We start from the raw sequence: 15,140 nt of genomic DNA, 5'->3' as shown, positions 1-15,140 counted from the left end.
AGGTGACATTTCACGTCCCCAGAGCCAGCCTCTGCTGCCTTGGTCTGGTCCATCAAGGCCCCTTACCTTCAATGCCACCAGTGCAGCTATGCACCCAACCCCAGCAGTTCCTCCTGCGAGTGGTGAGCCCACAGGATGGAGAGGGGGGAGGTGCCACATTGCCTTTTTGGGATGTGCCCGGCCAGGCAAACCTGGCCACCAGACACTCACTAGAGAGCCCCAGGCTTCTTTTGGGCAAAGTCTCTCGTCTTCTTCCTCGATTTTGCATGTTGTCTTTGTGAACCATTCTTAGTCCGGCCCCTCACCTGAGACCACTCTGCCATGGGTGACCCTACCAGAAGCGTCAGGCTACAGACAACACAGCCCTCAGGTTCACCAGAACACACAAACCTCTCCACCATGATAAGATGATGCTTCCCGTAGAAGCAATATTGAATATATATTTCACAGTGACACTGCCTGTTTACTCTGTTTTTTATTCTAATTTTAATTTATTTCAGTTTAACTATTGAATATTTCGTATTAAAAATGAAATACCTACCTTTTTCTTATGTGTTATTTTGTTAGTTTCAGTTGAAAATGTGCTAAATACTTGTAGAATAAACCTACAGCAAACCACTGTGTATGCATGGCATATATACTGTATGCGTCCGTGTGTGTGTGTGTGTGTCAGTTGCTATGTGGTGAAGAGAGCTTGTTATACTCTGACAAGGCGAGACCATTGGAGTGAAATGCATGATGGGATTCTGTGATGAGCAGGAAGAGTTTGAATAAACATGGTTGATTTCAGCTCTGTGTGTGTGTGTGTGTCTGTGTGTGTGTGTGTGTGTGTGTGTGTGTGTGTGTAGGTGTGAGACCATCAGGCCTGTCTGTTTGTGCTGTGCTCACCGAAGCTTTTTATTGAAGCCCTCATGAATCTTTTCCCTTCTCAAATATTCAGTCCTTCCTTCACTGTATCCTCCTTCCTCCCCTTGCTGACTTCTCAGCTTCAGTTTTACTCCCTTGCTGACATCCTCTTCAGACTGTATCAATCATTCCTTCTTATTTCTAACTCCCCATCTGACACCATCTCTATCATTCTGTCCCTTGGTTTTGTGTCTTTGTCTTCCTTCCTTTCCCTTCTGCTTTTTTTTTTTTTTTTTTTTTTTTGCTCAATGAAAATGAGAATGAAAGAGCAATGGCTCTTGCAGTTCCTCTGCTAACACCCAGCTTGGAATAGCTACAATGAGATGCAGGCCATCTGTTGCATCAAGTTATATACTTTTTATGTTAAGCCTGTGAATGTTCTCATTTGTACAGGTCATCGTTATCCCCAAAGCAATTTCAGTCAAAAGCAACTGGACTTTCTCTAGGAAGACGTTTCACCTGTCATCCAAGAGGCTTCATCAGTTCATGTATGCATCTGAACAGGCTGGGACTGGTCCAACTAACTCGTGTGGAGATCCAGGTATTTAACCTTTCACAATGCCAATGATGTCAGTGGAACCCCAACAACTGCCATTGAAGTGATAGTCGGACCAGTCAACAAATATCTGCAGGGATACAGAGAAATACTTCAGGAAATCTATATAACTTCAACAAGTTTTTAACAGGCTAACTCGAGCGAGCAGCTTGTTTTTTTCAGGAATTTTGCCCATCAAGAATGGAGAAACACTTCTGCAGGACTTCATATGTGCACTTGAGGTCTGTTGAGTAATATGTCAGTCCAAATTGATCAAGACTCCAATTAAAGCGAGCACAAGGCCCCCAGCCACTGAAGGCTTTGAGTTTCTCCAGACAGGACACCACAACAAGAGCATCTTTGTCTGTCCTGGTAAGTTTCACCAACAACTCACTTTGTATTTCGAAACAAGTCTGTCATCGTCATCATTAAGACAGGTGCACTACAACTTGAATGTGCATCTTATCTGGAGGGTCTTATTAATCATTAATGACATAACCATGTTCCAAAATTATTTTCATTTTTTTTCATTCATTCAGACCCAAAGATATCACTGATTATATCTTTATTTTTGTCCGAAACCGTGGTAACAGGCATTTTTACTCTGTAAGACATTTATCTACCATTAATTTGATGTGATAGAATGGGCAACACTGCATCTGGGTTTTTCTCTGCTGTTTTTCTCGCACAAATACGCAGTTATTCTTTAAAGGAGTTTCCCACTTCTTAAATATATCTTAGTTTAAAAATCATTTTAAAAATACTTTTAAAAAAAGCATGAAGCATAAGCCCAGTGGGGAGTCCATTTAGGCCTGATTGGGTGAGGGAAAAAGGTCAGCGAGGTTTTCCACACAGAAAGGCAGCCCGACGGCAGCTGTAAACGACCAACAACCCAGTCAATGTCTCAGTCCGCATAGTGTCAGCGCGATAACACAGCAAGTTGCCATGGAGACGTCCTTGATTGGGCCCCAGCCAGAGTCAACAAACAACCGGTGTCCATGAAGGAACAAGGGGGGGAGGATGTGCAGAGCGTCTCACAGGAGCGATCTCCTAGAGGAGCTATTCCAGTTGCGACCTTGGCCAAGGCAAGGGTGTGGGGGAGCTGTGCGGGTGTGGGGATACTCACAAATCCTCATATGCACCAGTCTGAATTAAGTCCTGCATGGGGCTCCAGAAGGGAAATCCATTGTTCTGCTGGGAGACCTTGGTGATATTTTGAGCAACATTAGTGGTTAAAATATGGCATTTTGGATGCATTCAGGACTAATCAGTGTTAGCCCTTTGGGGCCTTTTAGTGTCTCTTCGGGCATTCTCTGTACATGGTTGATCAGTGAAAAACTGTCTCAATGGCTTATTTGATTTATTGTCATGCCGAAAAAGACAATGGGGTCCACTTTAAGGATGTACAAAGTACACTTTTAAAATGAAATTTTCTTTCCGCTTTTTTGTCCCCTACAAGTATACTTTAAAGGAGCAGTGTGTAGGATTCATGCTGCATTCCTAAGCATTGGGACATGGGACTTCTCCTACCTGGAGTTTACAACTCCGACTTTAAAGCGTTCCAGACAACTAAAGTTGAACGTAAACAGAAAACATGAACTATCACCATCAAATACGTTTATTAACATATTGACCAGCACTGGATCACATTGGTTGACACTAGAGCGGTATTCTAGCTAAAACATCAACTGATCTGGAGCCGTATATGTAAAAGCTCTGCATGAAATGTAACTGGGTACAATATTAGAAAAGTGTCTTCAATTCTGCAGCACAGCACTGCTGTGACCCTTGAGATTTAGCTTTGTCTCAAAACAAAATATTGTGTAGAGGAAAAAATATATTGTAATAGTAAATTCTAAAAGTCTGCAAACTAATGTAGCCTATATACATACACATACACACACACACACACATATACATACATTATAATATATATTATATATATATTCATGCTAAGAGATTATAACGACATACTTTCACACCAGAATATTCTAAACAAGTTGTGTTAAAATTGCAGTGTCTAATATGACACTTCACACAGGGAAGTAAGGTTTATAGCCTATTCTTTGAAGGTTTTTCTCTCACAAATTGTGTCACCACATTAGCCGCCTTTGGCCTCTGACTTAATCTTGGTGACATTGGGGTTAGCTTCCCCGAGTTCACGAGTAGGAGGTTCCACTTCGAGAGGCATTCCAGTGCACTTTGCCTAGTTGGAGTTCCTAAAGATCCGACCTCCAAAGGCACTGGAACGCAGCATTAGCGTCATCTAGTGCTGAGTTAGCGATTACAACCAACTGAATACCCCTCCCCTCACCCTCCTCTTTCCAAGTGGTTATGTTGCCTTTTTTATTTCTCTTTTTTGCTTTTTTGGTGACAAGGAGGTATGATCTTACATTTTGAACAAAAGTGCAGTGCAGGATTTCAAATTTGCCAGGGCAGTGACATTCACAGTCATGCTGGCTCTGAGCGAAAAAGTGTTTAGCACTACTGGTACCACATAGTAATTTTTGTCCCTCTCGGGCGTTCATAGTTTTCTATAGACCAGAAGGACATGGACGTCTCCATAGAGCTTACCCTACTCTGTAAATACAGATAAGAAATTATTCGCTCAGCAGGATTGTTGGCAGAGGTAATTGTACACCAATGAGGACTTATTTATAGCAGAAGATGTTGATTTGATGTAATAGTAAATGAGTATATATTTTTTGAAAAACACTCAAAAACAGCTTAAAATAAACGTATAATAAAGTGTACTTATTGTAAGTATATATAAATACACTTCCAAAGAGGTTAAATTAAAGTACACTTTAATAAAACAGGGTAAAAGTGCATCAAAATGAAAAATATATTACATTTCCTATACAAGCTTTGGAAATTTGGCCTAGGTTGTTCTGCTACCACGTACACTTATGAGCATCTTTATGTTCGAACATGGTGTTTGTTATAGACAATCCATGACTAGTACAGAAGTCTAATAACAGACAACAACTCAGATTTAGATCAGGGAGGCCATTCCTCCCAATCACACCTCTCCAGTTGTCTCCATCGTTGCCCATGTGGACGTTGAAGTCTCCCAGCAGAACTATGGAGTCCCCTTCTGGAGCCCCATGCAGGACTCCATTCAGGGTATCCAAGAAGGCTGAATACTCCAAACTGCTGTTGGGTGCATATGCACAAACAACAGTCAGAGTTCCCCCCTGCTGGAGAGTGCCATGGTATATGGTTGGAGCCCTGGTAAATTCTCAGTAAGGGAACCTTGCAATAAGTGAATTTCTGTTTCTCTCTTCCTAGGTGGTGTCTGGTCAAGCTGTGGTATCTCTCTCTCTCTCTCTCTCTCTCTCTATATATATATATAAATATTTATATATATATATATATATATATATATATATATCTCACTCACACACACACACACACACACACACACACACAAAAGAGGAAAAATAAATTTGTAGTGTATTTGCAAGCCTTGCAGCAGTGATTTGGCTAATTACACCCAACCCCTAAACCCACCACCTTCTAGTAGTATACAGAGCGACAAAGTGCAGGCTTATGGAAGGTAACAATGGGTGAGTGGGTAATGCACTGATCACCCAGGGAATCACGGTTTGAATCCTGCAGGACGCTTATCCTTAAATTTAGCAGCAGTTTGGTAAGGTTAAGACAACAAAATTGCATGGTTAAGTATAGGCAACAAAACTACATGATTAGGTTTAGGCAACAAAACTTTTAATTAAAACCATTAATATTACACAAAAATAGATAAATAAGGCTCTGTTACAGGGTAATACATTTTCAAATTATATCACATACACAAAATTAAATGACATAATGTGACCACACATTGCTGGGCATCACATTAGCGTTAGTTATCATAAGCCTGTTCAAGCCACAATAAAAATAATTATTTTTTGTACTTTAACTTTTACTTCCAATACTTCAAGTTGTACTCTAAGACTTATTTACATCTAGCCTGGGAATGTCACCACAGACACTCAGATTGGAATATTAGCAAAAAAGTACTTTCATTAGTGGGTCATATGATCAATCACCATTGTTTTAACTCACTCTTTGATAACTTAGAAGATAATTAACTTGAACAAAATATTATGGATAACAACTTTAAGTGCATTTAATATCAGAAAATAACCGCTGATACTCAAATAAAGTAAATATATACTTTAAGACGTTTACCAAAGTAATATTCTAAAAGATGTCTAACTTCTACCAAAGTAATTGTTGGTTAGACAAAACTTGAGTGGAGCTCAAAATTAGAGAACAACTAATAAATACTTGATTTGTTCTGAAAGACTGTTATTTTTTATCATTCATAATTTTATATAATATCAGCTGTGGCTTTACCACTGTTGTCCTAAAATGTTTTTTTAAATAAATAACCAATGCACTTCAACAAAAACCTTAATTTTGTGGAAAAAAAACAGTGAGCAAAATTAGAGAACACTTTCAGATCCCTCCCAGGTATTGGTGTTAATCTGGCACCTGGTGACCATTGATTTAGCTGTTGGACACACCCTATTTATCTGCAGCTCTCCTGGTTAATTTGCAAGATGGGAAGCTGCTCTTAGGAGACTGAAACCCTGAGATAGCAGGTTGTCCAGATGAAGGCCAAAGGGATGACCCTCTCAGCCATCAGGGAGAGGTTGGGCGATCACAGTCTGTGATTTCAAGAATATTGAAGCTTTACAAGGACACATATTCATTTAAGTCCCTCAAAAAGGCCGGTCGTCCACGTAACACAAGTGCACGAGAGGACAGGATTATGAGAAGACTCTCAGTGGCGAATCGGTTCAACACTGCAGCTGGAGTTGGTCTCCAGTTCAGTGCTGAAAAGGGCAAGGATCTGTCTTGCCTTTGCTGAGGAGCATGTTGTGTGGACAGAGGAGAGCTGGTCCAGAGTGCCTTCAGTGATGAGAGGACATGCAGTTTATTTGGGTCTGATGGAAACATTATGTTAGGCTGAACCCAAAGTGTGTAAAGAAGACAGTTATATCTGGAAGAGGAAGTGTCATGGCTTGGGGGATGGTTTCTGCAGCAGGTTTGTGTGTGTGAGTGAAAGGGGCTAGAGCAAGAGACAGGGTTAGTCACACACAAACAGTGACAAATGCTTTTTGAAAGGGAAGCTCACAGAGACTAGTCGACAGACAAATACTACATATATCACCAAACATCAACACACAACCACACACAGAAATAATTCAATGGTAAGTTGTCCATGTCTGATACCCACATGCTGTGTGTCATAACTGCTGAAGATTCTCACTGATCCTGACACTGATCCCACATTTTGACTGAGACCATCCTCTCCCACTGACACAAAGCAGACAAACAGAGCACATCTGATCCCCGGTAACAAGAGTAATCCCATCACTCTCTTTCTCCAATACACACACATGAACGCACACATACAGCAACATGATGGGATTTGACATGAGTCAAGTTTGACTGCATGAGGGTCTTTGATGGTGATTACCATACTGACAGAAATTGAAAATAAAATATATAGATTTAAATGAGAAAAATACATCATACAATGACGACTACTATGCATATTAGAATCAGAAGTAGAGATAAAGTAAGTGTAAGTTGTAAGAAGTTACCAAAAGTTATTATTTTAGCTTGAGGTATAGCAATAGGGTCATTCACAGCTTACGTACAAGGGATACAAGTTCAACATAAGACTGAAGTTGAATCATTTATTGTGAATGACAAGGTGAAGTAAACATCAGTGATGCTTTGCCACGAGATGCAACTGTAGGAACTACATTAACTATGGTGATGCCGATCTTCTTCTGGGATAGGTTTCCTTGGAGCATCCATGTTGTTGGAACCCTTCGACATCCTCAGCACGGATCTCAAGCATTCCCATCCCAGTGGATGGTATATCAAATCTGGAGACAAATCAGTAGACCAGAGCAACTAGTACAGTCAGTATCCATTGAATAATTTCTAACAGAAGCAAGTATCGGTGTCAAGTCAACATTTATAATGATATAGGTATTTAAAGACAACACAGTTCATTCAAAGCTGGAGTCCCACAGCTGCACCCACAGAAAATTTGATCTTGGGCACAGTTGAAAACCAAGAAATAATAATTTTCAATGTAAGAACAAAGAGTTGTGTTACTTAGAGCAAATGCTGAATAAATATCACTATGTAGTAAATGAATACACACAGGGGCAGATTAAGTTTTTCATGGGCTCCTAGGCTACTCTTCAGGCTTTACTAGAAACAAGTAATGTAGTGGTATGCCTATGCGTGGAATATTGGATGCCCCAAACACCCGCTTGGGGTGCACTGGCATACACACACACCTTGAGACAGCCTTTACTATAAACAGCTCTGCTGCTGAAAAAAGCAGTCACAGATCTGCAGGCTGGTAACAACTTTTCGTTTTCTAAACAGGTACAACATCTGCAGCAGTACAGAAAACCCCGTTTAGGATGTTCTTCCAGCCACTGTGTAAACGCACACGGCCGCTCCTACTTCCAGTGCTGCATGAAAGCACAGTGAAAAACAAGCTAACCAGCTGGCTTGTTGGGTAGCTTGCTAATCCCATCATGCATTAATGCTACACTCAAAGTTGTCACTCATCCTGGAATAACAATGTGCTTTCTAGTGTTTGGAAGTGTGTGGGTGAAGCATTACCTTTTACTTATGTAGCGGCTGGCTAAAGAGTCCAGAGCAGTGCTCACTCCACAGTTATTACACTGGGCACTGGAGTTAGCAAACTTCATGGAGAACAGCTGTCAGGCCTGGCGAAATGAGGACTCAGATGCAGTCGGAGAACGAGTATGACAGGCTTTTATTCTGAAGCACTTGTATCTTCTTCAGAGGAAGTGACAACAAAACGGCTTTAAAACTCTACCTCGTCAACAGACAGAGGAAAGACAAGAAAACAATAAACAGGGCTAGAAACTGAAAGTCGCTCCCGAAGGAGGTGAAACCAAAAACACTACACTGGTCTAATAATGAATAAACTAAGAAAAGTTACACCAACAGAAAATCACTCACGAGGAGGAAAAGGACAAAAGGCTATTAAATTATCTACTCTATACTATGCTGAGAGTAATTACAAAAATCAAAGCGCTCCACAAGGAGGGAGGAACAAAACAAAAGGCTATGGCTTTCTAAAAAAACAAAAGGGTTCACAACTAACCAAAAAAACTTTATCAAAATCAAAATCACTCTTCTTCAGAGGTATACAAGGAAACAGAAAAACAAGCAAGGCAATACTTATTGATTTACAAAGGCAACTCTGTGGCAAGGCTGTGAAACGCTGGAGCTTCATGACATGACGAAATACTCTGGCGACGTGACAGGGGAAGACAAAGACAATATATACACCAGGGAAGGGAGCACAGGTGGAAACAATCAGGGATTAGGGGAGACACCAGACCGGTGACACAAGAGGAAGGGCAAGTGACCTGAAACGAGAGGAGAGTTACTTTTCAAAATAAAACCATGAAATTCACAAGACAAAAAACCCAAGACAGGACATTCCTCACCGCGGTGTGACAACAGCGAGGGCATAGCAGCCTCAACGATCTGTTTTAATATTTTCAGGTCTATCTCTGCTAAAAACACCGAATCCATCCACACGTTCATAACACAGGCAATGGTCTTTGTGGACTTTTATTTTAACTACATAGCTATTTAGTACTCTATTAATGTGACAAATATGGGTTCATCACTGCATATCATCGTACATTACTAAACCAGGGGCCAACACATGACTGGTAGATGATTCGCTGTCATCAGTGATATTATTTTTTTAAATTTCCCCGTTGCGGGATAAATAAAGTAATTCTTCTTCTTCTTCATTATGTTCTGCTTCTGCAGGACGTTGACATTGTTAAACTCTGTGTCTAGTTTCTTCCTCAGACCGCACTACTCCTCATCCACTCATCTTGCTAGTGTTATGAGTGGTTCTGTGTATTGATTTCATCTATGGAAAGCCTAGAGGACTGAAATACAATGGCAAAGGTCAAAGTAAAACTGGAGTACTTTGTGTTCACAATGCACGGGTTAAGCAAACCCAAAAGAGGACTTGAAGTGAACCATACTCAGACCACCTCCTGACTAGGTCTGAGTATGGTTCACTTAATAAAGGGTCAAAGATGAATGTTTTCAAACCTCTCTGAATTCTCTCACCATTCCTTCACGGACATAGCATACACTGGAAGAATAATGCTCCGCTCACACATGCACCACTTGAAAGTATAATAACATTTATTAAGAGCTGTTAATATAATTTCTTTTTAGAGTGAGAGGAAATTTGCCCATATTGAAATCATGACGGGAGTGTCAGGAGGGCAATAACCTTTGACTGGCTTATCTCAAGCCGTAATATATCATGGCTCAGATTACTCACAGTCACATCCAAGTATGTGGCTTATTTGTGATCATGATATATATATATATATATATATATATATATATATATATTAACACATTAAATAATCTTATGAAATATTATTCCTTTGAAGGAATGCCAAGAGAGCAATCTGAAGTCAGCCAGAGGATGAGGGCAATAACCTTTTACTGCTTAATGAAATGCAATATATCATTTTCAGAGTCTCAATAACATACACATATTAGTTGGTTCAATATTATGACTATGAAGACATTCAAAGAATAACCTCTAGCTGGTAATTATTGCCCAGTCAAAACACAGGCAACTCAGGTGAACTGAAAACTCTCAACTACCCCCATGACGAACTAACTACTTTCACCTCTCGTTAGGTTCACTTGATCCAGAACAAAGAAATAATGACACAATCTCCTTGATACTATTGATGATTTTATGTTCACTCCAACTTTGTGTTTGGGTGTGTAACGCAAGTTCTCTTTCTGTCACAGACCTTAAAGTTGTAAGATTTGAGATGTCATGTTTCTAGCCACCTCTGTGGCACTAAGATGTAACTGCAGGCGAGCCTGTTCTTTTAGAGCCTCCATCTTTCATGGTCACTTTTTTTTTTCTGTTTTATAAACTTTATTGAAACCCATTCTTTACTTGCAGTCCGTCCGCTATATGTTCCCCTCGTAAATCCATACACACACACATACACGTTCCTATTACACTTCTGCTCTTACTACAAGCCTGACTCAGAAGTTAGAAGTTCCGGATTTCCTCTTACAAGTGGATACAGTGTAACTGTTAGCAGTTGGTCTGCCGCCAGGCTGGTCACTGTCAGCAGCATCACTAACATGGCAGCCAATTAACATCTTACCCAGGAATGTTGCCACAGACACTCACATGAGAATACTCGACAAAAAAGGCAACAAGTGCTTTCATTAGTGGGTCACATGATCAATCATCATTGTTTTAACTCACTCTTTGATAGATCGGAACTTAAAAGACAATCAAATAGATGGAAATCTTACAGAGAACTACTTTAAATAATTTTTTTTGTATAACCATAATCACAATCCGTTCTGACCTTGGTAAATGGTAAATGGACTTGTACTTAGCGCCTTTCTAGTTTCCTGACTACTCAAAGCGCTTTCACAGTGTTTGTCACATTCACACATTCACACTGATGGCAGTGGACATCTACATAGCATCTAATCTAACTAACCATTCACACCACATTTACATACCCATGCGCAGCACAAGAAGCAATTCAGGGTTCATTGTCTTGCCCAAGGACACTTCAACATGCGGACCAGAGGAGCCGGAGATCCAACCACCGATCTCTCAAATGGAAGATGACCCGCTCTACCTCTGAACCACAGCCACCCTTAACCATACATTTTTTTGCTAATATATAATAATATAAGTGCAGATATTGTTGAAATAAAAACATTGCATGAATATATCGGTCGCTTACATCAATCCTTGAGGAGATGACTTTCTTCCTATGCTATCCTCCAGGATTAAAAAATGTTAGTTTTCAAACTGTAAAATTGCAAACCAAAATCAATTAAATCACTGCAATTACGGATTCTCTCTCAATTCAATGTGCAAATTTCAACACATCTCACTGTGTTCTCTTCAACAGAAAACATTCCCATAGAAATTGGTAAAGGCAATTCATTTTGTGGATAATCTGTTTGAATTTGTTATTTTTGTTTGCTTTTTGATTCTAAAAAAGATATGGTTAATTATCATATCTCATTTTTTTAAATGTTGTGAGGATCACAAATCACCTTTTCAGCTGAAAACCAATGTGCATGTGAATTTAGTAGTATTGATGGATTCAGGTTCACTTTGCATTTGAAAAGTGCTGAAGACAGTGGTAGGGTCACATAGGAGTGACCCGGTTGTGTCTTAGCCCAGTGTATGGTACAGTGAAATGTGTTTCCTTCGTTACTATGTTACATCCACAACAAAATAAAAAGTGGCTTAACCTTATGGCAGTGAGGGGACACCATACCTAAGGATTAGTTTTAATGCCAAAAAAATCTTTATATTTACTAATACCAAAACTATGGAAGTTTGGGGGCCGGGCCAAAAAGCACAAAAGGATGGAGGAAAAATGGGCCAGCCACACAAGGACATAAACTATAAAACTAAAAAGACCTCCATCCTGTAAAGAAACAAACTGTGCTTCTGGTCCATGTTATATAAAAATAATCATTATCTGGGAGTTGTATATTTATGTAGACACTGATAAAGATAACCTTAGTACTAGGGCTGTAGTAAACCAAAAGAAAATTTGGAGGACTGAAATTGTATGTACTCTACTACTACAACTAAAATTTGCACATTACGCTAAGAAAATACTTAAACTTTTAAGATCTGTGAAATGTCATTTAAAATAAGTTCAGTATTTTCTGTGATATTTTTTTCAGCCTGCTATGTAGTCATGCTCAAGAGCTAAACTGAGTGAGCAGAGGTAAATTTGGTTTGGTTTGAAAGCACTGACGTGTCAGTTCTGATGCCTTTTATACAGCGTGGCTGTGGCTGAAGACAGTCAATAATAAATAATCTTCTGATGAGAAATATACCTTCCTGTCCGTAGCTGAATAGTGTAGACCTAAGCTGCTGTATTTAAACATTGTTCTGAGTGATGGTACTTGAGCAAGCCAGATATTTTCTGATGTGGTACGTCATGTACAAAGTTTGAGAACCACTACAGATAACTAAATCACCCATAGTGCACTGAGAGCACGCTACCCGGTAGCACTGTGTCAACCCAAGCCTTTTTTTTCCTGAGGCCAGCATATTTTCTGAATTCTTTGCAATGGTAGCACTTCATCCAGAGCAGGTACCTCTACACCTTATGTGCTGACACTTTTACTTCTGCTGATATTCTGTATCATAGCAAAGAGACTCAATCAAGGTGTCTTAGCTGTAAAAGACGCTGCACCTCCACAGTGTTCTGGTGCTCCCAGTTAGGTGTTTTCAGCTAGGTAAAAAACACTCGTGGACACAGCCTATGAAAGTAACATTAGCTATTTGTAGGAATATACACTACAGTAAACAGGAAATACGGTAAACGGTATAATTTAAGTGTTAAAAATGTAACTAATTACTGTTATTATGGTTCCTCATTAAAAGGGCACCACACCAATATCTACAGGATTTTTATTCAACTTTGGTGAGGGTTTAATACAAATATTATATTTAATTTTTTTATTATATATTATAACATGAAATGACACACATGAGAATAACACAGGATGGATGGACATGGAAAAAGTTATGATACCAAATAGACTAATTTGCTGATCATACCTTTACTAAAAGGAACGTTTGATATAAATTGGCCAGGGGTCACCAGATCTGATCGTTAAAATAAGAACTCAAGACATCTCACCAGACACTAGGCTGTGAAGTAACCTTCCAGATTACGGCAGAACACCAGGTCTCTCCTGAGGTGCAGGGCTGGTAGAACCGGGTAGTCAGAGGTGCAGGCAGCAGGACCGGTTCATTGAAGATTTGTCAGAGGCCAAACAGTGGACCGGCTATCCAACAGGGCAGCACAAGACAGTCTCTCAAGAGGGGACACTGATACATTTATCTTGACAACACTATGTTCAGCTCCAAGACTTTTAATGGTTACTCTGGATAACCAAATCTTAAGCTTTTAGCCACATAAAGAGTCTTTCTAGATTCCTCAGCAGGTAGAGCTTGACTTGGGTGGATGAGATTCATGACTACAATATAAAGATATTTCTATGATTTTGCTTATAGTTCGTCATAGAGAGATCATAGTTGTTTCGAACAAAACATACAGTATTCTTTTGAAGATAAAAAAATCACACCATTACACAGTTTACACTTAATTCAGTCGTTATTTATAGAGAGAGGAGAAAAAATGTTGAGGGTCTCTGGAGAACAATTCAACTTATCTCTCAGGAGAGGAAGAGAAGTGTCTCTTGTTCATAAGCAAACTGGCTAATTTCACTTTTTGACAATGTCTCTTTATGCAATCTTATACTCAGTAAATCTTATATATAACAATCTTATATAAATCTTATTATTTTGGTAAGGGAGTCTCACAAAATGCGTTATTTATGAGCTGACGTCATTCTCCTCACTCTTCAATTTTCAGCTTCAGTTCCTCTCAAAGGGTCAAGAGAGTTTAGAAGGGAGGGTGAGAGCATAGGAGGCCAGAACCAAGTCCCCAGGACCGGCCCTCTAATCGTATGCCACCATGGTCTAAGCGGCCAGCTGGGGAAGCAGCACTTGCCTGTTAGAGTGGCTGTCCTGTGCCCGGAAGCACATTCGCTCATTCACTCCGATCCATGCGGGGAAGAGGAGATCACCTCCGAAAAATGTTTTGGATATAATCAAAAGGCTCCTAATTATCCTCAGACCCTCTACTAAAAATAATGTATGTGGGCATAATTTTAGAGCCGACCAAAATGGAGTTATGAGCAGGAGAAGGAGGGTGCGTAGCTAAAAAGCGCCGTGATGAAACACACTCAGCAGCTTAGGTCCTGTCTCCATAGAGCCCGGTGTAAGGCTCTTGCAGGGACACAGCTCTTCTGCTCACACTTTTTGTGTATTGTGTCCGATGTTTTTTCTAATGTCTAATGCTAGACGCTCGTGCATGGACTCAGGCACGCAAAGATTTGTACATCTGTGTTAGGAACGGACACTGGGAAACCGGGAGCTAAATGCAAGACAACAAGTTTAGTCTAAAAATAAGTTATTTAATAGGTGAATAATATATGCAAAGTGCACAAAGCATGAGGGGAAGGGTGTCTTGTGAGTGACGGTGAGCTTTTCCAAGCATGTTCAGCAGTGGCGATTGCTTTAAGACTGCAAGGGAAGCTCAGCTTCCCCTAAAATGTCTCCCAAAAAAAAAAAGGGGGGTGAAATATGTACTGCTGTGTGTACATATCATTAACTAAATACGCGCTAGAAAGCCTTTATCTTTTGTTCAGAATCAGCTCCTTATCACAGGTAACCAGCCCAACTTCCTTCTCATTCCTTCCCGCAGCACCACAGCGCTTTACACAGTCGGACGCTCAGCTTCTACTGACTTCAATGGGGAAGCGTAGAGCAGGTTGTTCCACTGCAGCCAAACTAGACGCTCATTGGATGAATGCTGGGCTTTGTCCCGCCCATCTGACGCTCAGTGTGTCTGGGGGTCTATGGGACAGTGGGCTGGCCTGGACGCTCGGCTTCTGTATGATGATTGGATGAGCTGTCTGAGGTGGAATCCTTTTTTGATTGACAACTAAATGAGCAAATCAGCGATCTTGAAGAATAAACATCCACCGA

At 40.2% G+C, this 15,140-nt stretch overlaps 1 long non-coding RNA gene across 1 annotated transcript; it reads right to left on the bottom strand.

The window, feature by feature from the left end:
- Positions 1-7,141: 7,141 nt before the first annotated feature.
- On the bottom strand, positions 7,142-14,275 carry LOC310960780. The gene is made up of 3 exons (XR_014593610.1): positions 14,101-14,275; positions 13,225-13,372; positions 7,142-7,350 (listed from the first exon to the last, which is right to left on the bottom strand). It is a non-coding gene; the product is annotated as an uncharacterized lncRNA (long non-coding RNA).
- Between the last annotated feature and the right edge of the window lie 865 nt (positions 14,276-15,140).

This window comes from Echiichthys vipera, assembly GCF_963691815.1.
Source record: "Echiichthys vipera genome assembly, chromosome: 2".
Lineage (NCBI taxonomy): Eukaryota > Metazoa > Chordata > Actinopteri > Perciformes > Trachinidae > Echiichthys > Echiichthys vipera.
The sequence above is the reverse complement of the archived record's forward strand: the minus strand, read 5'-3'. Positions and strand labels throughout refer to the sequence as shown.